At 36.6% G+C, this 26,627-nt stretch overlaps 1 pseudogene; it reads left to right on the top strand.

Moving 5' to 3' along the window:
• Positions 1-1,158: 1,158 nt before the first annotated feature.
• LOC117406643 (DNA annealing helicase and endonuclease ZRANB3-like) lies at positions 1,159-25,610 on the top strand (annotated as a pseudogene).
• The last annotated feature ends 1,017 nt before the right edge of the window (positions 25,611-26,627 follow it).

Genomic DNA, 26,627 nt, shown 5'->3' on the forward strand with positions numbered 1-26,627 from the left:
GCTGGGAGAAAGAATTGGAGCCATGAAGCTAAACAGGCTTTCTCGAAGTGTGGTGCACTTTTGCTTGGGGATAACAAGCAGGCCAGAGTCGGAGGACCTCAGCTTGTGGGCAGGGACATAGCAGGTCAGCAAGTTGAGGAGGCACTCAGCACCTGTGTGATGAAGGGCATTGTAGGGGAGCAGGAGAGTTTTGAAAGTAATCCTGAACTTTACAGGTAGCCAGTGCAGCTGGGCAAGACGGGGTTATGTGATGACATTTTTTACATCTGGTAAGGATCCTGGCAGTGACATTCTGAACTAGCTACAGTTGGTTTATGGTGCGTGCCGGGAGACCACCATATAGAGATTTGCAGTAGGCGAGTCGAGAGGAGATAAATGCATGACAAAGTATCTCCGCATCCGGGAGGGAAAGGTAGCGATGGACTCTGGAGATGTTTCGAAGATGGTAGAAGGAAGATTTGACCACGGAGGAGATGTGGGCACCAAAGGAGAGGTTGCTGTCAAGAAATACACCAAGGCTTCATACTGTGGGGGAAAAACAGACTGCATGCGTCCGGATAGGTAAGAGGATATCCAGGAGAGACAGGTTCCAGAGATCCCAGCATACTTCTGAAGGCGGTCAAGAAGAATGCCATGGTCTATGGTGTCAAAAGCGGCTGTTAGATCAAGGAGGACAAGCACAGAGAGAGCAGCAGCATCAGCATTAAGCAGAAGATCATTTACAATCCGGAGCAGAGCAATTTCAGTACTGTGATGCAGCCAGAAGCCAGAATGTAGAGATTCACGCAGATTGTTATCCCCGAGATGTTTCATCAGCTGACTGGCTACAGCCCTTTCGAGACTTTTGGAGAGAAAATGAAGATTGGAGATGGGATGGAAATTAGATAAGAGCTGGGTCAAGCTTTTAGCTTGTCCGAGTAAAAAATGTGTTATCTGGCACAGGTATTTTTTATTCTTAGTTATTATACACTAAAAATAAAAACAACTTCTGAAAAGTCTATTCCAAAATATTTAAACATTGACTGTAGCAGAGCAATCAATGGAAACAGCCTCTGGCAAGACGTATATGCGTGGAACACTGTTTCCCTCTCTCAGTAACTTTGATTTAAAATGTCCTGAATCGGTTTAGGAAGTGCATTTCTGAGCTGTGACAGTAACATGCCAGCCACCCTCACAGACAGAGCCAGTGCATCCGCTAAACTTTCCGTGATCCTCCAGGTATGATTTATTATATCTACTATATGCCCCAGTTTCATTATTCCTCCTTTAATCAGGGTGTTTTCAAAAGTAGGAGATTGACACAGTCCCATTTTGAAAACAGAATTAAAAACAAAAGGCTCTTCAAGCACCCAGTACAAATCCATTGCTCTTTTTTCTTTCTCCACACACAGGTTTAACCATGCTCTCAGTACCCCCCTGTAATACTCAGGCAATCTGGTGGTGTCCATTAAAAACAAGTGTCTGTCCAAACCTAATCCTCCTATCTGGCGAAAAAACGCCAGAGCCAACTCTCTCCAGGGGGGTTTCTCAGTAGAGTACAATAGTTTTTGCAGGGCCTGCAAGCGAAAAGCAGCAATGCGGTTGGCAATGTGGATGAGACCCTGCCCGCCCTCCTCCTGGGTAAGGTAGAGCATGCTCTGTCTTAGTCAATGCAGTCCATCCCAGAAAAAGTCCAAGATTTCTCTCTTAAATTCCCATATATTCAAATATATTTGTTCTCTCTATTTATTAATGTGTTGATTTCAAAACAACAAAAGCTGCTCTTCCCTCATCTTTTACAACCGAGTCCCAGTCACTTGCAATTAACTTCCTTATTTTAAAACCACCATCCAACCCAGTATTTTAAAAGCTTCTTGGAAGCGAATTTTCCTCTCATCCGGGGTGCTTGCATTTTTTACTGCCGTACTGAGGCCGTAAACTAACTGACAATGAAAATATGTCTCATTTCTGAGGACACTAGGGGTGGAGGGGGGGGGACTATTTCATATCAAAATGCTAAAAGAAAGGTAAGACAAATAATTGCTTATATAAAAATGACTTTTAGTTTGGTCACAACAGGTTCTATATTAAATAACTGTCAGATTGTTAGTGATTGGATCTCAGATATTTGTTCAAAAAAGGGAAACCGAGGGATTATATTGTATTGTGTTTAAATAATGAATATGTTTTATTACATTTAATTAATACCTTACCTCTTCAGATTTGTTAAAGGTAATTACTTCAGGTTTTGTTAAAGGTAATTTCGGCTCACCCTTGTGTACCACTATAAATTAGATACACAAATGTAGTTTCCATTATTCTATATTGGCCTTTTATTATTTGCATTTGGGGGGTATATAGTCAGGTCTATGATTGAATCTGTCTTTATAAATCCTGTTTGAAGTATATGGAGGTGAAAATTACTTGATATTGTTCAGCTATTGCCAAAATATATTTGTGTGTGTTTCGAAAAAGATACACTTTTTGTCGCCACTAATTTTAACGGACTGTCAAAAATGAAACCGATGAAATACAAATTCTTCACTTTAGGGGATTGTTGTTAAATTAATTTATTGTTCCCAATTAAGGAATTCTTTCTTTGAGCATAGAAGAGTGCCTTCTATGGGTTTAGAAAACACTGTGTACCAGAATCCGGAGAGATTCATATTTAAAACAACAAAGGAAAATAAATCAATTTAAATTAATGCAAAGGTATAGCAAAAGCTTGTATTTTTTCTCTTGGCTATTGTTCAGTGTACAGAGAAGAGGTAGAACCTGCAGAGAGGTCAGATTACTTGACAGGATGAAAAATGTGGGGACTGCAAGCCTGTGAATTGCACACTCCAGAAAGGCAGTCCACCTGCCGCGTAGACTTATTAAATTAGCCTATGTACTGTGCTAGTATTTAAATGTTCTCTCTCCAAGCGGATGTTGTAACAATGCATAGTAAATTGTTAGATAAATAACAGCTTACTGATAACAATAGTGTTACAGCCTGACAATAATAGATTCTTGTCATGTTTTAAGTTATATTATTATTATATCATTGGTTAAAATGGATTTGATTGTTGTATTGTGTAATAATATATGTATACCCTAATGTACACAGTATCTATAGCACCAATTGCATTGCCACCTAAATGTTTTGCACAACAGGGCTTCAGAATTGAAAAGGCACCTAATGGAATTTTATTATATAAGAAACTTGGATATTTGTACTTACTTTTTAATTTAGAATGGGGTTTGTCCTCAATTGCTTATCCTTTCACGTGATTCCTGACTTTCTAACTTCCTAAATACTACTTGCGTTTCACCTTGAGAGCAAGCTATCTGTCTTTGATTTATTATGTTGGCTAAGAGAGTTTCCATCTTCGCCCCCTGGTTGTCACAAGCTTTCTATAATTGGTAATACCATGTGACTGACCTACCCTGCTTTGACGTTTTATACTAGGAACAGACTGGTATCTCTGGGAATTTTCTCTTTTTTTTGCTACCTATTTTTTCTATATGAAGGAAAGTAGGGCATTATTCAGTTCCATTAATTGTTTTGCCCTTTATAGCTAAAAAAAAAAAAAAACCCTGTTATTTCCTCCCACGTAGGAAGCGAGTGCCAGCTTCGAGGAGTGGGAGAAATTAATGAGAGCACTGGATTCGGGTATTGCAGGGACTGATAACTCCTTTGTGGAAGTCATGGGACTCATTATGCGCATGTACAAACAGACTGCAATCGCCAAGGTACAGACAGCACCTATTTATAGGTAATATGTGTCACTTTCACCTGAACTCCTTGTTTCTCACCACGTTGCATTTATTGGCAGTTTTATGAACTTGCTAATTGTAAGTCATGGGTATTTCTGGTTGAAATATCAAACCTTTGTAAGCATCAGTTTCAAACAAACATCTTTGTGGGGCCTGTTGACTGGAATGGAAATATTATTCTTGTGTGTGAAAGACTAAGCAAGGTGTTTTAACAAATCAGAGGAAAGACATAATAGTTGTGTTTCTATTGTAAGAAAAATAGTTTAATTGGTTTTATGGTGCATCAAATCCTCAGGAAGCCTAAACATGTATAATGTGTTTGGTTAATTAAAATTGTGCAGTCAAATAACCTGTATGTAAATCATCAAACTCACCCTATGTTTGTGTTTATTATAAGATTATTAGCTTTAATTTGTCATTTCTTTGCGGTCTTAAAAATGACTTTCTTGGGAAAGATGCAATGTTTGTTTTTTTGTTTTTTTGCCAAGCGCTTTGCCATTGTCTAAAGGGCACAGGATACTTAACAGTTTTACTTCAAGTCTTCTGCTTCTTCTCACTGTTTGATTAAAACTTGACAAAAATCCACACATAATATATTATCCCTCGCTTGTCTGCAGCATTTTAATTAGAAGCCTGAGAAACCGATAGAGGGACTTCTACAAATGAGCAGTTAATCCATAAGTAGTTTAAAAAATCTTTGTGAACTAAAGTTTGGACAGTTAACATTAAGTACACTTATAAAACATAAAGACAAGCTCTGCTTACAGTAGATCTTTTACAAATTATAAAGGCAAGTGTAATTGACCTTCACAGTGTCATGATGGCTAGTTAAAAAATGGCAAATGACATCCCAAAACATTTGCCATGACAAATTAAGCGCACTGTGCTGTGACTGAAGCAGATGAATATTTACTGGCCAATAGCTCACGTTTAAGGGAGGTTCATCTGAGTGTGATATGTGGTTTAGCTGCCTCTTGGAAAATCTTAGTGATATATCTGAATCACTTTAGTGATGGTAAAAATGTATCTCTATTCTGTAAAACCTATAAATCAGAATTTTAAAACTTTTTTAACGTGAGTTTTTTATTGCACAGCACCCTGTTGGAATGGAAAATAACATGACAAATTAAAACCACTATAAAGGAATATTTTATTTTTAGATTTCTGTATTATTATTGTATTTTTATGCAAAATGGATACTGTGCTCTTTGAGCAACTTTAAGTTTGTTTCTGTGCATTTTGTTCCACCCAACCTTAAAATTGAGTAAATGCAGTATATACATTAGAACCCCTATATATATATATATATATATATATATATATATATATATATATATATATATATATATATATATATATATATATATATTATTGGCTGATTATCTGGGGGGAGAGGATCTGTTTGGATGTGCCTGTTCTGTTGTTTCCCAGTGAGTATGCAGTGACAATTGATCAGAAAGACATGGATATTCGGGTTTCTTAACTCGGAAAGCTCTGCTGGAGAAACTGAAGGTGCATGTGCTCTGCGTTTCTTACCTGCACTATTTTCATTTCTAATGCAAGAATGCCAAGTTACAGGATTGGGAAACAAGCCAGGTTTTATTTTTATCCACAAACATCTGTCAGATGATGTCCAAGGATGAAGACTTTAATGCACTTTATTTACACAAAGTTATTTTGGAGGGAGAACAGATTGTAGGCTTTAGGAACCAATTTAAAAGTATAACCCAACCACAGTAATAAGAACTCTGAACACCCAGCTAGAAAAGAACTTGATCAGATGCTGCCTTTTAAAAGTCCTTTAAATGCTGTGCTTTAATTAAAGGTGCAAAACCTTTAGAAATACCAGCTGTGAAAACTGCCAATTGTTAAGCTGGATGTTTGCAGCTGTCCCAGGAGTTGATATTGATAGACACTGGCTAGGATGAAGCTCTCAGCAGGTATCACTGAAAATGATGGAGCAGATGATTCAAGGGAATTACTACACCAAAACAAAATCTAAACTCTCTAAATATAGATTGAATGGTTTGGGAAATAAGATTCATAGCCATACCACCTAATAGCCATGAAGGGGGACCAATATTGTATGTAAAGGTTTTTTTTCCTGTGATTTAGCTCAATTTTCTTTCCCACAAAGACACTTATTTTCTACACGCACGTCTCTACAACTTGAATTACAAAGCAACATTTCTTGAGGGCTAAATGTAAAAATAGATTAAAAAATCTTGTGCCCCTTAAGTGTTTCCTTCTAGGTGACAGTTACATTAGTCATATAGTTTAACAAATGCTGCCTAACTTATGCGTTTGGAACTTCTTTGTATTGTGATTTGGTGCGACTCATGACTAACACCAAATTATACCTAAACCATTGTTAAGAACACCTGCAAAAGAGATTTATTATATTGAACCGCAGACCCACAGAATAAATGGATAGCCGCAAGCAAGGTGGCTTACCTTGTGAGGATTCTTGATGTTCAAATGAGTCAACGTCAGAAGTTATTAATACCTGTTTTTTTAGGCCGGCGCTCTGAAGGACTACATCACAATGATGCTGGAAAATGAAAAGCTAAAGTTTTTGGTGTTTGCTCATCATCTCACAATGCTTCAGGCTTGCACAGAAGCTGTCATAGAAGCAAAGGTAAAATCTATACCTAACCTATCCACTGTTAACATAATTGAAGGTTTCCTATACAAATTAAACAGGCAAAGCTTCCAAATTTATTTATTATTCAGAATCATTGAAATTTGAATTCTCATTATTCTTATTTAGTCCAGAAAAGGTGGATGAATCTGATTTCGAGACACCACCATTGTCAATGTAATAGCTATATCTTAATGTTCTAGATTTGGACTTAAAAAAAGTATTTCTGAAAGTAAATATGGTGGATTTAAGGAAGTTATTCATTTTATTTTTTAATGTTCAGATTTACTGCCACGGTGAAGTATGCCTCACAGTCCATATTAATAGAACAGCAGGAATGTGTGAACAAGATGGCAAATGATGAAATTTACATTAACACACATTCTAGTGTGAGAATTACCAGACTATCAGATTTATAATTTCCTATTAACAGTAAAATGCTAGAAATAGAACACCCTGCACATTTAAGTAGTCAGGCACAGATGTCTCAATCTCATTAAAGCTAGGATCTCAACATCTGAATATTCCCATCACAGAAGATCAGGCTATAAATTAAATCTATTCCTTTGCACTTTTTGGAAATGTTCATCATACTGCTATCCACGCATTCCAAGTTTAATTAATGTGCTGTGGTATTGTAAATTATTATTCACTAGTTTTAATGTAATGTTTCAAGGATCCCTGACAACGTCCATTTCATTTGACAGACTGATTCCTAACACACAAAATGACTGTCAGCTCTTGCATAAGATAACATTTGGAGGGTACAGCTTTTAAAACAGAAGGGGAGGAAATTAAGTACCCATTTTCCTTGTTTTTTTTTTTACATTTTACAGCTTTTGTGATGCATAAAGGGAGAACAGACGTTATTTCTTTGAAATATGAAATGGCTATACAGTATTGTTATATTTAAAATTGAAGATACAGAACTACATTTTTTTTTTTAACTGCCTTATCCAAGTTCGGTACATTCATATACACAGAAATGTTTCGTCATCTGAAAGGATCCACCTTGTCCGTCAGTTTCAGAATGACCCAAATACACGAGTAGCTGTCTTGAGTATACAGGCTGCTGGGCAGGTATGCTGATGAGAAAAGTTAAACAGACATCTATAAGTGTCTATTAGCTGAAGAGAAATGGAGCAAAATGTGTTCTCCAGATAAATTGATTATTTATATAGATGATATATTATATTTTTTGTTGCAGCTTTTGTAAATTGGGGAATAAGCAGACGATGTACAAAATAATGATTTTGAGAGTTATTTTGACTAATCTGATTAGTATTGAACACTTGACAGCAATGTCGTCCACCTCAGCAATGTTTACTGTAGGTTAGACTACATATATAATTTCAATTAAACTTAGTTTTAAGTGTTTTATTCGGCTCATTCTTATGTGAAAATGAGAACATCTTTAAAATCCAAATTTAAATTGCATATTTAATTCATAATAAAGAATACGTCATAATTAGCATCCTACAAGTTTTTTTTCCCTATGTTTTTATTTAAAAATATGTATATATTTAGTGAAATTACAATAATTTCAATTGCAGTTTTCTAGTCATGCTGTATTGTTCCTTGTTAACCCCACACTCTCACACCAATCTCTCTTCTTGTTTGTCAGGGATTAACATTTACTGCCGCTACCCGTGTTGTATTTGCTGAGTTATACTGGAACCCTGGCCATATAAAACAAGCTGAAGACAGAGCTCATCGAATCGGCCAGTGCAGTTCTGTCCATATTCACTATCTTATTGCAAAAGGAACGTTCAACACAGTCATGTGGGGGATGTTAAATCGCAAGGTAGGCGTGCTGTGTGAGTGAGAATAAAAATAGGCTTTAAAAGATTACGAAAAACAAAAAGGCCTATAAACATGACTGTTATCCCTGAAGATGTGAGGATTAAGTCAGGATTAAGACAGACATTATTATCTCCCTGATGTGTTTGAGGAACCGCTCATCTGTGTTTAATGAAACTATGCATGCCAATGTATTGTATTACTGGTATACATGCTGTGATCATTTTCTTGGTACTCTTTTACATTTTTATTTTAAATGTTTGTTGGGTAAGGGATACCATATAAAGACCCATATATTTTGCTTCTAATGTACCTTGTCATTAAGTTTTGTAAGCAGTCAATGCCATGTTCCCAGTAGCCTTTATTTTATTTTATTAAAGTTCTGTTTCAGAATAAATGTTGTGATGTTTTCCCATTTCTAAGGTAATGACGACTAAAATAAAATGTTGACTTCAATTACATTTCTGACATTCTCCTTCAAGGTTTTTTTTTGTTACGTTTATGTGAATATAAACATCCTAGTCAGTACAAGCTCAGCTGTCAGTCCCACTGATGCAGTGCAACAAAGCAAAACCATTAGTTTACATGTATATAGCAATATGAAGTATGAACTTATAATGAAATGACAATCATAATCAACTGGCTAGGTCATGGAACTTGATTTTGTTATGCTTGCTTGTATCTTTGCAGGCAAAAGTGACAGTAAAATGGTAAAAAGGAACATTTGAAAGCAGATGTCGGGGACAAGGAAAAGTGGGATTTTCTCAACTTTGCCGGTGCTTGGACTCCAATGCTCTTATGTAAGACCTAGGAAATAATAAATAAAAGTTATAATGTAATGTAGGAGTCTGCATGTGTTCTTGAAATATACTGTATATGTTTTTTAAATAATTTGAATTCATATGTAATATATAAATGAAAATTAGTCATCTGACACCTATTGTGACATACAAAAGTATTGGAACCCTACACTTAACATAAGATCATTCAAGAAAACATGTTAAATACAAGCATTTAGTGAACATTAGCCACTTATTAATATAACAAAGACCAAAATACACAATTGCTGGTAGTTTAACAAACAATCTTTATAAAAAATATACATTGTAAAAAATGAATTGAACTTTTGATGAAAACCATTACACAGTAACCATTATAAAGTTCAGAGGTAATTATTACCAATGTCTGTTGAAGAAGAACGTTTTGCAGATGACAGTCAAGACGAAGAAGTTGGATTCACATTTGAGAAAAGCACTCGTAGCAAGCTACAACAAAGGAAATGGCTCAGAACTGTATCAAAGAAATATGGAATACCAAAATCCACAATCAGAGCTATAGTACCACAGAACAAATTCAACTGAAACACTTGAAAGAAGTGGGTGTCCGAAGAAAATTTACAGGTACAGCATGTAGTGGAATTGTCCAAGCAGCTAAAAATAAAAAATGCAAGATTAACAGCCAAGAACTTAAAGAAAGCATAAGAACTGAAGAACTGTACAGATGGACCGGAACACAGAAGGGTTGTATACCTCGCTGTAAACCGCTTGCAAAGAAAATGCATAGAACAAACTGTCTAAAATTTGCCAAGAAATATCAACAGGAATCTGAAGCATTCTTTAACAAATGTCTGTGGTCCAATGAGACTAAAATATAACTTTTCCCCAAAAATGGACCACAATATGTTTGGAGAAAAAAAGGGAAAGCCTTCAATGAAAAAAAACCTTGTACCTATAGTTAAACATGTAAATGATATGATATTCGATCATGATATGGGGGGGTTTAGCAGTTCAGGAACTGGAGACATTTCATGTGTTTGAAAATCTAATATTGCAGTCATGTATCAAAACATTCTACAAAGTACAATGATACCATCTGCTCATAGGCAGTTTATCTTCGACCATGACAACAACCCAAAACATATCTCTGGAAACGAAGATAAAAGTTCTGGGATGGCCTTAGCAATCACCAAATCTCAATCCAATAGAAATGCTTTGAACTGATCTGAAAAAAAGCTGTAGCCAAGCATTGTGCATTCAATCTGGCTGAGCTAAAGGAAATATGCAAGACAGAATGGGTCCAGAATGGGTCCATTTCACCAACAAGATGTAACATACTGGTTAAGAATTATCCTAAATGTCTGAAACCTGTAATAAAGTTAAAGGACACATGAGATACTAAAGCAAGGGTGCCAATACTTTTGTAATGAACGAATGCTTTAAATTAAATTAGTTTCTTTTTTGATAAAGATTATTTGTTAAATTACTAGAAATTGTGTGTGTTGCTTTTTGTTTTACAGTATTAAAAAGTGGTTAAAGTTTATTAAATGCTTGTCCTTAATCTGTTACCTTGAATTATGGTATAATAAGCGCAGGGTGCCAATACTTTAAACTGCAACTGTATTTCACTAGCATTATGTAATCCATTTTTAATAGGCTTCTGACAGATGCTGAATTTAAAGTTATTAAATAAATCATCTGAAATACAGTTATCAAAGAATAAATGTCGGGTAAACCATTGCTACAAAAAATAATTTCTAGGATCAGTTTTTTTATTTCCCATTTGTAATGGTGCAGTGACAATAATGTTATAAAAATGCAGATGCTGACATTCTATATCGTCTCCAACACCAGAATTAAATAAGCAGACATTAATATGCTGCTGCCTTACTTAATAAGGAGAGCTCGGCTGGAACCTACATTACCTTATTCTAGAAGCTTCACAGCAAGATTCCAGCATCTTCACAAAATTATACCTTTTAAAGAGATCATTTCATAAAAATACCCTTTAAACGACTGAACCTGCATTCATGTTAAGATAATATAATGCTTGTGTGGATCATTTGTTTTCATTTTATGAGTGGGTCTATGCTTCTTTTTTTATTAACTTGCCTATGGAAAGCTACGACCTGACATTTGGTTGCCTAGCTCGTAATGAAATAATTATCTGCCATAATCTATCATAACTTCCTCTGCTTTAAGTCTCTACAAACATGGAAAGCCTAAGAAAGTAATTACAATAGACAGCTGATCAATTTGAATTCCTAATTATTTCATATTTACTGATGATTCAATCATTAGGAGGGGTAGAGCATTGTTGATATTTTTCTAAGATGTTGCATGCTGTTTAAGAAGTGGGATTTTGATTAAGATAAAAGTGTATGTGGGAACTAACCTGTTCTATTTTAGATTGCAAGTGAAACAGAAATGCCTTTTTTTTCACCTTTCTCATGCCTATATGATACAATAGTTAATTTCACTCGCTGGCATTTTTATCTTATTTTCTAACTTCACTAAATTCTACATTTGACCTCCCCTGCCAACGTGACTAACAGTATTTGGTGGTAATGTGATCTATTACCACCTATACAAGGTTAATGCCTGCTACATGTAAAACTAGAACATGCTCATTTCTCCTAATATTAGAGATTTTCACACTTTATCATCAGAGGTGCAACGACTGGAGGAGGTATGCCAGTGCCCGTCTGTACTGATTGTTAAAATTGTTCAAATTCCAGGCACAAATTCAAGAATCATCACCTTACTGAGACAAAAATACACTTTCTAATCTTCTGTAATAGTGTTGCAAGCCTTGTATTAAGAAATGCTCACTGCAAAACATCAAAACTAATAATGCAAGTTCCAATGAAACTCAACATAAAAATTATAAAATAAAATTACCCCAACCAGGCAAAGAGCAAGAACATTCTCAGGCATTTCACAAATTGTCAAAACATTTGAGTCTGTTTTACCTGTACATTTATTTATTAATACAAATTACAAATATGTTTTTTTTTGTTTGTTTTTTATAGAAATCTCAGCAGCAAGCCAGACTCTGAAGCTCAGTCATTAAAGCCTTTTCTTACGCTTTATAGGACCACAGAATCAAACCTCTGTTGTAAAGTATGTGAATACAGACGTATTTCGATTGGAGTTAAAATAGCACACCTTTTACCAAGCACATTTTGTTTTAACTTGAAGGTCATATTACAGTGAAGCTATTGATAAATGTTGGTTGCATTGCTGGGTGAGGCAGAAAACAAAATGCCTAATAATAATAGTACCTAGTTTAAACAATACATTTCAATTGAATTAGTAGTGCAATGAGCAAATAAGGAAAACTTTTACAAATAATTACATTCAACCGTCCTCTGAGATGATTTATTTTAAATTCATAGTATAGTTCTTATGATACATGACATCTGAAATATTAGCATTGCTCCTCTCTAATTACCATAAAATGACACCCACTGGCGCAGTACTCGGAACTGGGTAAAGTGGATAATAGCGTGACAATTATAGCATGCTACCTCTATTTTTGTTGTAAATGGGTTTGTGAAATAATTGTATACATTTGATTTAGAATCCCTACACACTCTAACCTTTTGAGTGTTTTCACAGTTATAGATGAACTATATAAGGGTATGTTTTCTTAGTGAATGTAAAACTGTACTTTAAAATACGCCACCAGGCTTGCAATAACTGAAAACACTTGCATAGATATATTTAAACGAGGAATATGTAACCCTATTTATCACATTGTTTCAAGTATAAAATTATACATTAACCCATAGCATGTCTAACTGTATACTTGAAAGTGGGTTGCTTTACATTTTTAAAATAGCAAAAACACATGTTAAGAAATTGTATTTAAATATATATATATATATATATATATATATATATATATATATATATATATATATATATATATATATATATAAAAGCTTAGTTATTTTAAAATAAAAATAGATTCCATGTTTTCATGGGAGAAGAGCAATTTCTTGTACTTTTATTATATTAATATTTTTGTTTTTCTGACGTTACTGAGCCCAGATTTGCATATGAAAATCTTATCTTTAAGTATCAAAGATTTTTTTTTTGTAATGAAACATTTGGAAGTTACTTAGCACAACATGCACTTATAAGGATGCAGTTTTATGCCGAGTAAAGAAAAAAATATATATATATATATATATATATATACAGACGTGCTCAAATTTGTTGGTACCCTTACAGCTCATTGAAATAATGCTTCATTCCTCCTGAAAAGTGATGAAATTAAAAGCTATTTTATCATGTATACTTGCATGCCTTTGGTATGTCATAGAATAAAGCAAAGAAGCTGTGAAAAGAGGTGAATTATTGCTTATTCTACAAAGATATTCTAAAATGGCCTGGACACATTTGTTGGTACCCCTTAGAAAAGATAATAAATAATTGGATTATAGTGATATTTCAAACTAATTTGTTTCTTTAATTAGTATCACACATGTCTCCAATCTTGTAATCAGTCATTCAGCCTATTTAAATGGAGAAAAGTAGTCACTGTGCTGTTTTGGTATCATTGTGTACACCACACTGAACATGGACCAGAGAAAGCAAAGGAGAGAGTTGTCTGAGTAGATCAGAAAGAAAATAATAGACAAGCATGGTAAAGGTAAAGGCTACAAGACCATCTCCAAGCAGCTTGATGTTCCTGTGACAACAGTTGCAAATATTATTAAGAAGTTTAAGGTCCATGGAACTGTAGCCAACCTCCCTGGGCGCAGCCGCAAGAGGAAAATCGACCCCAGAGTGAACAGAAGGATAGTGCAAATGGTAGAAAAAGAACCAAGGATAACTGCCAAAGAGATACAAGCTGAACTCCAAGGTGAAGGTACGTCAGTTTCTGATCGCACCATCCGTCGCTTTTTGAGCGAAAGTGGGCTCCATGGAAGAAGACCCAGGAGGACTCAACTTTTGAAAGAAAAACATAAAAAAGCCAGACTGGAATTTGCTAAAATGCATATTGACAAGCCACAATCCTTCTGGGAGAATCCTTTGGACAGATGAGTCAAAACTGGAGCTTTTTGGCAAGTCACATCAGCTCTATGTTCACAGACGAAAAAATGAAGCTTTCAAAGAAAAGAACACCATACCTACAGTGAAACATGGAGGAGGCTCGGTTATGTTTTGGGGTTGCTTTGCTGCACCTGGCACAGGGTGCCTTGAATCTGTGCAGGGCACAATGAAATCTCAAGACTATCAAGGCATTCTGGAGCGAAACGTACTGCCCAGTGTCAGAAAGCTCTGTCTCAGTCGCAGGTCATGGGTCCTCCAACAGGATAATGACCCAAAACACACAGCTAAAAGCACCCAAGAATGGATAAGAACAAAACATTGGACTATTCTGAAGTGGCCTTCTATGAGTCCTGATCTGAATCCTATCGAACATCTATGGAAAGAGCTGAAACTTGCAGTCTGGAGAAGGCACCCATCAAACCTGAGACAGCTGGAGCAGTTTGCTCAGGAAGAGTGGTCCAAACTACCTGTTAACAGGTGCAGAAGTCTCATTGAGAGCTACAGAAAACGTTTGATTGCAGTGATTGCCTCTAAAGGTTGTGCAACAAAATATTAGGTTAGCGGTCCCATCATTTCTGTCCATGCCATTTTCATTTGTTTTCTTATTTACAATATTATGTTGAATAAAAAATCAAAAGCAAAGTCTGATTTCTATTAAATATGGAATAAACAATGGTGGATGCCAATTACTTTTGTCAGTTTCAAGTTATTTCAGAGAAAATTGTGCATTCTTCGTTTTTTGTGGAGGGGTACCAACAAATTTGAGCACATCTGTATATATATATTAATGTGTTCATGTACTGTATGTATGTTACATTTATTTTGTTAAAAATCCTGTTTAATTACAGCACAGTTAATTGTTTGCCAATTTTCTCTTTCCTAGTTTGAGAAAGAAAAACAGCATGACATTTGCACCTTTTTTTCATCAAGGGCAGGCAAAGAAAATAAGAGGAAAAGACCCACAGAGGAGTCCCCTGCTGGCACACCAAATGATGAAGACAAGGCAGAGATGACGGTCCTTCACCAGTCAGTTGAGGAAGGGACTATGACTAAGGGAGGATCCCAGGAAATAGCTGACGAGGAGATACTGGAGATTGCTACTGAGCCCCAGAGTAAAAGGGTGAGACGTTTAAGCCAGTCCATGATCAGAAACTCTGGAAAACAGAAGAGAAAGTCTTGGGCTGGGAAAGCCAGTTCCCCTGTCTCACTTCAGAGATCCCAAAGGGTTTCAGAAGGTGCATCACTGCTTTGGAAAAAGCTACCGGCTGTGGAAAGGGAGTGGAACTGTATCTCCTGCACGTACACTAACAGCTCTTTATTGCCTTACTGTGAGGTGTGTGAGACCTGCCGCGATAGCAGCAGTAAGTTAAGTTACGCACCCTTTTACAATAGCAGTAGTTATATTAGAATGAGCCTAGAGGGAAAATGACTTTTTTCACCTTTTTACAAAATCAAACTCCTGCTTCGCAGTAGGTTTCGCCACCTTTTCAAGACACTGTATGGTTTATTTTGGTTTCAGAAGGGCACAGGAATGAGAGATTATACAAGAAAAACTGAGCAGGCCAACATTGAGCCTTCGTGTGTGTGGTGTTCCTTGTTGACTTCAGTTGTACACAAGTGCTACACTAACACTGATTTTAAGCATCCCCATGAGGGGAGCTTATATGTTCACAGCTGCTTTTTTATGTACTATTACATCCATTTTCAATGTTATGGAAACTCCTCTGGGAAGTATCCTTCACTTTGACCTGTGACCTCCAGTAAAAACCCAACTGTATAAATGGGTAATTGTATGTAAAAATAATGTGAAATTGTATAACAATTGTAAGTTGCCCTGGATAAGGGCGTCTGCTGAGAAATAAATAAATAAATACAATATGTTTGATACCATTTATTTGAACATAAAAAACAAAAAAATTCAAATTTAATTGTATATGAATCAGGAAAAAGACAATTTGCAAAGTTTCTGATGTTTGCAAAAAAAAAAAACTTGCATGTGTTTTTTTTGTCATTTAAACAGTATACCAATGTTTAACTAAGATGCTAAAGCATGCAAGTGATTATTCGGGCCACTGATACTACTGAAAGTACTTTGGTAAATAATGGTTTCATCAGCATAAAGATCTATTGAGCACTTCTTGGATGCCTAGGGTCATGACATGTGTTGGTTTTAGATTTTGTACCCAATTTACATCTAGGTAAACAACCTTTTTTAGTTAATCAACAATGCACCAAACTTGCAAATTATATTTTAGAAGAAGGTTATTACAAAAAGCATAAACTCACCATATCTCTCTTGTGTATTGTCAGACTCCAGCAAAGAAGAAAGTCTGCAAAGCAACAAAGCTACCTCAGAGAAGGAGCAGGTGCCAGAAGGCCTGTCCCAGACTGACTGCCTTGTTATTTCTGACACCGACAGTGAGAGTGACAGCAACACGCGTACGGATCCTGAGCAGACTAATGAGATGGAAATTGAAAAACAGAAACCTGAAAAATCTCAATGCAATAAATCTCCGTCTGAAAATATTGAAGACGGTAATTACAAAAGAAGATAATATTGTCTGATATATTTTCATTCTGTTACATGTTTTGTGATCTATATTATCTAGAATTTTACACCTTTTGATTTTGTGCTGTCACGGTTTCTTGGAAACCAGGGAATGTACAGTCATCCTGTGGATCATTTTAATAAAAGGAAATCATATCTGAAGACAATTGATATGCCAGCTATTGTCGGGGAGAGGCTCTGCTGCCATTGAGGATATTGTCAGCCCTTACCCATCTGTGCAGAAATACATATTTTTAGTAAAAATAAATAAATAACGACTACCGTTATTTCTTTTCTGACCCTTTCTCCCACAGAAACCGCTGTGTAAAAATGAGATCCCGTTCCAAAACACCAACGCATTTAAAGGCATAGTGGATAGCAGTGGTGTTTTCATTTTCATGCAGCTTTACTCTTAGAAGCGTTGCATAAAAGGGCTTTGAATGTTTAGTCAACAAGTTACAGATTAATTAAATATAGCACTTCATTAAAAAAGATGTGTATTAGCAGTTTTCAGATAAAGAAGAGTAGCAGCAGATGCGGAAAACCTAGGAAATACATTAAACAGCTGAATGCTTTTATCTTCTAAATCCTTCTACATGTATCCCAATTATTATATGACAGTTTTGTAATATATTACATTGTGGTATGTGGGTGTGTGAAAAGGACAAGATGAGTGCAGTAACGGCTACAAAATAATTGGAACTATTCAAAATTACAAACACATACGACAAAGAATACAAAAGGCCACCCTTAATATAAATGTAATAATACATCCTTATCCATGCAGCGTTGTTGTAGTTCTCTACTTTTACATAAGGTTTATTTAATAATTCTGTTCATATAAATAAAATATATTAAGTACTGTGTGTAATTTTGTGTTATATTAATTCCATACTTACTATTGTAGGTACTGCTGTACAGGTACTTCATCTCTATTAAGCTTGCTATTAAATGCTCAAAAGTAGCATAAATATTGTATTCACAAAGATAAATAATGTGTTCATATTTAGCTTTTCACATTTTAGTTCTTGAGGTGTTAATATATTTTGTATCTGATTTGGCATGAGGAGGGGGTGGAGGATTTTTTCTCTCTTATTGCCAATAATAAAGTGTGAGGAAATGAACATTTATGCAGTGCTTTATTGTGATTTTATTGCATATTTTCTTTGGTAGAGACAGTATGCGAGTCTGACAATGCCAGTGTTCCAGTCTACAAAGGTCTAATGTTCTGCGCCGGCAGAAACACAGACAGGATCTATCTCTACACCATGGTAACCTTTCAACAGCTATCATTCAGTACATAATTCAGTGTTGGTCATGGGGTTTTGTTAAAACCACCTTGGTATGTTTGTCACAAAAAGCAGTTTTAAGGAATGTGTTAGGACTCTTTGATTATTTAAATTTAAGCTTGTTCACAAAACCTTTTCCCAACTATTTTAAAAAAGGTTAAAAGTCTATTCTATCAGTTTAAATGTAGAGAACATTCTTTTAAACCAGGGATTGAAATAAGGCTCCTGTTGCATAGCACTTTCAGCCATTCCATGTTTTAATATGTGCTTGATTAGCCCCAGTGTATAGGTAACAGGTTCAGGTGTGTCTTTTTAAACTCCTAGTAAAACAAGGAATTAATCAAAATGCTATGCAATGGGAGTAATGTTTCTATCCCTGCTTAAAACAGTTCTTAAATAGTTGTGAATTAGGTCTGTGTTTCTAGGTTAAACCACTTTTGTTTTCTTCTCAGTAGTCCATTACTTAAAAACATATTATCCCTTTCATGTCACCCAGGCTTGTTCAAAAGGATTATATATTACATATTTGTGAATTTCTCATATTTTACTGTACTGCACTACAGTATAATCACAGATTGGCTATTGGGAGTGTATTTGATGAGTGACACTGCTGGTGAAAAACTCCTTTTGGGGGGGGGAGTACAGTATGTCCAAAAGCCATTACAAAACAGAATTGGATTCTTTGCTACTTAAAATTTTAAAGAGACATAAATTAATTACTGACTTAATTTAAAAGCTAATTCGATGTAATTATGTTGAATTCTGCTAATCTGAAGGTGATCAATTTATACTCTGCGGTTTCTCCTGTTCTTTACAAATGGGACCTACTGCAGTCAATAGCAGTAAGGAACACTGTTTAAGTCTACTAATCCGTGGGAATTGTGTTCAAGCTTCTCTGCAGGTTTATGCCTTGTTGAAAGAGTTCACTTTACATCTGTAACAAGATTAGTGCAGATGAACTAGTAATAAGCCTACAAAGAACGAATGTGGGCACAGAGGGGTTTCAATGCTTGTTTTCCTACTAACATATTGTGATTGATGCAGCAGTCTATAAGGTTGTGTAGCTTGTAACAAAAACTGGTACCGAAGGTGCAAAGGGAATTTACTTGATGTGACATTTTTTTCTTTTTTTTCCAGTGTTCAGTGTTACTACGTACAGAGATGTATAGTTGTAATGTGGTTAAACATGCAAAGAAGTATTTGTAGATAATGTGTTATAAACTTTGCATGTTAGGATGGAGATCCTTTGAACTGCAATTTTATCTCACTCTCAGAAAACTGGGAAGATTTGCCAGAGATATTTGAAAATAGACAAAACCGTATACAGGTATGTAAAAAAAAAAAAAAAAAAAAAAAAAAGAATTATAAGCACTTCCAGGAAAAGATGCCAAACTACAATAAAGGAAAGGTTTTTTTTATTGCTCTTATTAGATTCTGAGGTTTGTCCAGGAATGGAGCAGTCTGACCGCCATGAACAGAGGGTCCTGCAAAAAAGTGTCTTTATCTAACGCAGTCCAGTCTTGGTGCTGGAAGACATCACATAGAGACAAAGCTGCACAAGAAGGCCAGCAGAATTCTCTTATTTTACAGAACTCCCGCTGGCTCAGAAGAGTTATCTTTAGCTCAGGTAGCTTTATGCTTGTTAAGCAGGTGAAACAGCACACTGCTGAACAGACTTTGCTTGAGAGACTTTCTCTCTTTTTTTTTTTATCCTAGTTTGAAATTAAAAAGTGGAACCATTAGGTCTCGTTTGTGTGGATTCTTTACATCCTGGGAGTAGCCCCACAGATCATAAACAGCAGATTTCCAGAATCCAACTGTGCCAGCTCCAATCTCTCAAGAGGAGCTGCAGAGACAAAAATGCAATCATGAGAAGTGAGAAAAAAAAACTACATTAAAAGGTGAAAGTCTAATGTTAGAGAATCATTCCTATAGTCCCTCAAGAGGACCACACAAAGCTATAAGCAGAAAGGTTTTTGATATTTTTCAGAATCAATTTGCACATTATCTGTGGCCCACGAGCTCAGCCTTTTATTGCTTTGCATGTGGCATATTATCAGGAGGTGTCACACCTTTCGTGTCATTTTTAAAAAAATCAGTTTGCTGTACCCTGTTTGAGGGAAAGCTTGTTTGTTCTTAATGTGTGGACATGGCGTGGGTCTTCATGATATCACCTCTTTGGTTCTGGTACATTGGTTTTTCAGATACCTTACCAAAGAGGATGTGGTGCAGGCTTCACTCTGTAAGGTACAGAAAGATGGAGGAACCATGCGAGTTGTTTGCAAAGAAAAGCAGAATGAAGGTGGTTCAACAAACCAATGAAATCCCTGATCGGTATGTTTTAATTGTACAATACAATACGATTGCAATCAAACCCAGAATTTCTGACACCTGGTAAATTGTATATTAGTTAATGATTGGATTGAGACATTATGAGTTCCTTGTTGCATTGAGGTCTAATTCTCAATGTAATTTTAAGCTCCCGCATCACAGAAAAACTGGTGCCTGGCAACTTGGGATGTCTTAAGGAGTAGGGTGTGTCTGACTTTTCAGTCATTCTTATGTTCTGTAAACTGAGAGAGCTTTAGACATATTTAGAAGTCTAGTTTAATCCACTGTCTGAAAAAGTACAATCTCATTGGATGGTAAAAGTTGCCATGGGAACAAGAGTTTGCTTGCTGAGTTCCTTACGCAGAGCATATGGGAAGGAGCTGCAAGCTGTGTGAAAGTCCATTGAAACTCAGCACGTCAATCTCTGGTAAGTAGTATTGAAATTCTGTCAATTCAATAAACTTTGTTTAACCATGGTAGAAACAAAGAGAAGCAGACTCATAGAGGTGTCCTTTTGTGAGCAGCAGCTGCAAATGCTTGATGGATGGGGGGGGGTGACAATGTGTTGAAAATGAAAACCAGGTGGTTTTTTTTTTTTTTAATACAGATTGCTTCCTCACAATCCCCGTTAAAGAGTAAGTAGCAGAGTTCCAAAAGATATAGCGTTCCACATCCCCAGGTGTTGCTACAACTGCTTAAATAACATACCTGTAATTTATCTTTTCATTGTTAACATCCTGACAACTTTTTACACTTATAACTTTAAAGTCTGTTTCAAAGCTCTTTTCAAAATGGCCGCTCTAGTGCACTGGGGTTTAAGATCTGTCCTCTAAATCACTGCAGGAAGAGCAATTTAAAAAAAGCAGAACATAAGTACGCTGGCTTTTCTGTTCCGTACCACATCATGGATCGTTATTGCTGTTTTACCTATTTGATGATGTGGGCAACAATCCTTACACTATTAGTGCACTAGAGCGGACATTTTTACAAGAGCTTTGAAACAGACACAGTGTTAGAAGTTGTCACAATGTTAACAATGAAAAGAAAAATGACAGGTACGCTATTTAAACAGTTGTAGCAACACCTGTTTCTTGAGGGAATTTACTAGTTTCAACACTTACCAGGTTTCCGCACTTACCAGGTAACCTGGCGTGGAGCAACCTCCACACCTCACCCTCTCTTAACTGCAGTCCCCCAAGGGTCAGTCTTGGGTCCTCTCCTGTTCTCTCTCTGCACCCGCTCCCTGGGCCCCCTCATCGCATCCTATGGTTTCTCATACCATTTCTATGCTGATGATGCTCAGATTTTCCTCTCCTTCCCCACCTCTGACTCCACCATCTCCTCCCGTATCTCTACCTGTCTGTCTGCTATTTCCTCCTGGATGCACTCGCATCACCTCAAACTCAACCTCTCTAAATCTGACCTCCTTTTCTTTCCCTCCTCCTTCCCCTCCTCTGATCTCTCTATCTCTGTTCCACTGGAATCTACCACACTCTCTCCCTCTTCCTCCGCTAAGAACCTCGGAGTCACCCTGGACCCCTGCCTCTCTTATTCCCAGCACATCTCCACTCTGGCACTCACTTGCCGATTCTTCCTGAGCAACATCCGAAGAATCCGACCCTTCCTCACCAACTACGCTACCCAGCTCCTGGTCCAGGCCCTGGTACTCTCCCGCCTAGACTACTGCAACTCCCTCCTGTCTGGCCTCCCTGCGTCCGCCACCTGTCCGCTCCAGCTCATCCAGAACTCTGCTGCCCGCCTGGTGTTCTCTCTGCCTCGCTTCGCCCACGCTACTCCACTACTCCGCTCACTCCACTGGCTCCTTATCACCGCTCGCATCCAGTTCAAGACTCTTGTACTAGCCTACAGATGCCTTGACCAGACTGCACCCAGCTACCTCCAGACCCTCATCTCTCCCTACACCCCCACTCGACCTCTCAGCTCCGCCTGCACTAGAAGACTGTCTCTACCTCCGCTACGCTCCCCTGCCTCCAGAGCCCGCTCCTTCTCCACCCTTGCTCCGCAGTGGTGGAATGACCTTCCTACAGATGTCAGGACTGCCCAGTCCCTGATCACATTCCGGTGCCTCCTTAAGACTCACCTCTTCAAACAGCACCTGTAGAACTCCTCTGTTTGTATCCTGGGACACTATCACCCTTCATTTAAATGTGCTTTATTTTGCTCTTATCTGGCCCCTATTTTACTGCATTTAATCCTGTACTTCAGAATACTGTAATCTGCCAAGTGTTTAACCTGCAGCATTTTGTATTTATACATCATATTCTGATGTAACTATCACTATTTAATCATATCCTGATGTCACTATCACTATTATCTGCTGTATTATTGAATTGTGTTTTGGCACACTTGTACTTTGCTTAAACAAAAGTTATTGTATTTCTTGCTCTTATTGTATCACTTGTATTGTAACACTTGAAATGTATTTGCTTACAATTGTAAGTCGCCCTGGATAAGGGCGTCTGCTAAGAAATAAATAATAATAATAATAATAATAATAATAATAATAATAATAATAACTAAATTCCAATTAATTAATCTTCTATAGCTTATATAGCATTATAAAATGCCTTTTATCAATCCACAAATGAAAACATATTTTGAGTTTCACTTGGTTACCTGCCTTAAGCAGTAGTACAGTACTATACCAATTACAAAAAAAAAATTGAAACACAATTTAGAAGCATGCTAAAAAGTTTTGGGTCCATTGTTTCTTTAATACCTCTTTATGCAATTACATAACGTCCATGATCTACATGTAGCCTATTTTTACTGTTCTGTTCACCTGTACTTGTTAAACACTGTGTTGTTGTTGTTTCAGGTATTTTGTTCAATGTTGCTGTTTTTATGCTTTAGTAAAATTGTGATTTCGTAATGCAGGGCTGAAGGAGAATCTGTGAATGGCACCACTCAAAGTGTAGCCTCCAGCTCAGCCATGCCCTCGCAGACAGCGGCTGACTCTCAGGAGAAGGGCTGACTCTCAGGAGAAGGGCTACCTGCAGGCGCTGGATGCAGAAGGGAACCTGCTGTGCATCTGCTGCCAGCTGCCCAGCCTCCAGGTGAACTCTGCCTGGGACACCCGCTTCTGCTCCCAGAGGTGCCAGGAGGAGTTCTTGGTGCACTCCAACCAGTCCAACAAGAGAGTCAAGGTATTCGAAACGTAGCACAGTGTCTGTCAGCTGTGCAATCTCCACGCCCAAGAACTCTACCAGCGCATCAGAGACGCTCCCGGAGTCAGCAGGAAGGAGATACTGGAGAATACCTGGATGTCACAGCTGTCTCTCAATCAGGTAACATTCTGCTGCATCGTCTTTTTATTTCAAATCGGATACAAATCTCACACTTTGTATCGATTGCCAAAACAAAAACCACTACAATAGGGCAAATGCTTATGTAACAAAAAAGAGTTTCAGTGTTGGGAAATGATGGATGGTTAAAATGCTTAAAAACATACTAGAAGGCTGCAGTGCTCTCAGAAGCCTTAGTCATAGTTTGATTAGTTGGTTGTCAAGAGTTGTAATACTGCTTTGCTGTATCAAAATGCTTTGAATAAGCAGGGGACGGTTTGATGATGTTTATCATAGGTACTGTAGTCATTATTTTGATGTTATATTTCTACTATTAAATGAATCCCTGAACTATCCCTTTTGAAAAAAAAAGTATACTGCAAGTTTTGATTTAATATTGACCACCAGATAAATGTTTTATTTTCTATTGTCAATGTCTTCAACATACTAGCTATACAATACTGCAATACTTGTATTTAGTTTTCTGAGAACGGTTTTGTACTAAGTCATGGGGGGGCCTTCTGGATTTGTGCTTGTAAATGATAAATGTTGTTCACGTGGATGCCTCTGACCTGCTTAACAGTGTGTCAACAAAGGGAAAGGAATACAGGCCTTCAGGATCCCAAATTGATTTTTATATACCACAGCTAAAGCAGCAGGTTATATAATATTGTTTGCCATTTCTGAAAAGCAGAAGCAACACCACAGAAATCAATGTACTGCGCCAGTTAGATTTGGGATAATAACTTTCCCAATAGGGGAAATGGCCAATGCAATGGATCGTAAATACTACTGGCATGTGGAATTTGAGCTATCCGGTTAGTTTAGTGTATCAGAAGGTTACAGTCCTCTTGGGCTTACTGTAGAGACTTAGCGATTATTGATCAGGTCACCATTCAGTTTAGCAGTTGTACAGGTTATTCACTGTGGGTGCTTTCCAATAGCACCACAAGTTTTTACAACTGCGCCTCAGAACTTTACTAATTATGGTAAAGGGCTTTACTGTATGAATAGGGATTGATTTTTGTTGCTGGTATGTCTCTTGGGTGTAATGGTTTAAAATTGCAAGAAACCCCAAATGGTTTTCTTCAAATTGAAAATGCCAGCGTTATGTCAAAAATGGCTTTAGTTGTTTTTCAGTCCTTTTGTGATGTAGTGTGTCTGTCTAATTGTATTCTCTCCATACCTTTATTGCAAAAATACATGAATGCTGAAAAAAAAAAAGTTTTTAAACATTTCTGATGCAAGTAAGATAATTTGTACCATGGAATATTACTAAATGTATTGCATTATTAAAATAAAATCGCATTTAAAGTATTAAATACTAAGCATTGGTTTTAATTGTGAACATATCTCCGTATTAACCAAAAAAGTTATTGCATTCACTGTTCATAATGTAAAAATATCTTTGAAGTAACTGCATGTGTCCCTTTAAGTGATAGCATTTATCAAACAAAAGTGAGGATGGATCAAATTGAATCACAGTATTTTCTTTAGCAATGATTAGGTACAGCACAAGTTTTTGGATGTTTATTTATTTGGCAGATGCCTTTATCCAAGGCGACTTACAGGGCAGTACAGGGTTATGATGCAAGTTCAATATTTAAATACAATATAGTTTACTGTAAGAGCAATTTATACTAATAAAGTACAATATGAAATAACATTCAACAAGTTGGTATTCATTGCAAATAAATATACTGTATAACAAACAATAACATGTTCTATTTAACCAACTGTCTCATAAAGAAGGGAAAGCCGAGGTAACATGCTGTGTCTGCATCCCTCTTTCAGCTGAATGAAATGATCAGGAACCAAGCCGAAGGCCTGTTCTGGCAGGTAGACCATATCAGACCAGTGTATGGTGGTCAGCAGCTAAGATTACTGTGTAGCCTATTTTACTTTTCATTACAATCGTCACTGGAGAAACTGCTTGTGCAAGTAAAAGCCTATAATAGATGTTTTGTAATTATTATTATTATTATTATTATTATTATTATTATTATTATTATTTAATATAGAACTGCAAAACAAGCAAAAGAAAGAAGCCAAGTGAAGAAAACTGCAGCTGCATCTAAATTAGCCTCAGATATAAGCAGGTTGTTTGTTGAGAAATGAAAGTTAATGAAATTATAGAAAAACTACTATATGACCTGGGTATATGTTTTAACATTTGTAATGCATCTTTCATACAAAGGGTGTTATTTTTTAATAATTACACAGAATGTAATATTTTCAATGTTAATTGTATGATAATTATTCAGCAAGTCATTGGAGTTGGTTCCTTTTTAATTTGTATATGTTCAATTTGCCAGACTGAGTTTACATTTCCATGTCTAAAATTACTCTTCATAGGCTGAGCATGTGAAGGTTCAAAATAAACCCCCCTTTGCAATATAATAAGACAGACAGACACCCCTGTTAAACCTCTGTAAGGCAATAGACTTGCTGAGAGGGATTTGAAACCAATTCAACTGAAGCCTAATAATAAAATGCTGTAGTCTTTCATGGTAAAGGCCCACATCATTTTTTCATTACTTAGAGCTAATATTGTCAGAACAGTTTTTACTGAATAATAAAATAAATGTTCATTTGAATATGCTAATGTTAAATAAATTGATGTGTGTTTTACATCAGGAGCAGGGAGTGCTTTTGTGCATCATTCGTCCGACTGGGGCCAATCTGTTTCCCTGGTTTACGAATGGGGCTAATTGCAAGGTAAGGTGATTGTTTTACTCCTATCCAAATATACCTTTGTCATTACAATTCTGTTGTCAACATTGCCAGTAATTAGCTTTGTGAAAGTGGTTTATAATATCATTGTATGATCTGGTAGCCAAGTAATGTATAGAAAATGTTCTTATTACTTGTTCTAAACGTCGGATGAAACTGAATCGGATTCCTGAGGAAAGAAAGGCGTCTATCCTTAACCAGTATGGTATTGTGGTTTAGTTATTTTTAACAGCTTAGTGATTGCGGTTTTATGTTCAAGATGAACACTCAACACAAAGTAAAAAGACTGCATTGGTCTAAAAGGGCTCATTGTTTTGAGATCAAAGGAGTGCATGGATGAGAGTTACTATGGAGACAGATATGTGAGATTCGCCGTGTACCTTAAAATAACTTGCCAGGTTT

Source organism: Acipenser ruthenus, chromosome 10 (genome assembly GCF_902713425.1).
Source record: "Acipenser ruthenus chromosome 10, fAciRut3.2 maternal haplotype, whole genome shotgun sequence".
Taxonomy (NCBI): domain Eukaryota; kingdom Metazoa; phylum Chordata; class Actinopteri; order Acipenseriformes; family Acipenseridae; genus Acipenser; species Acipenser ruthenus.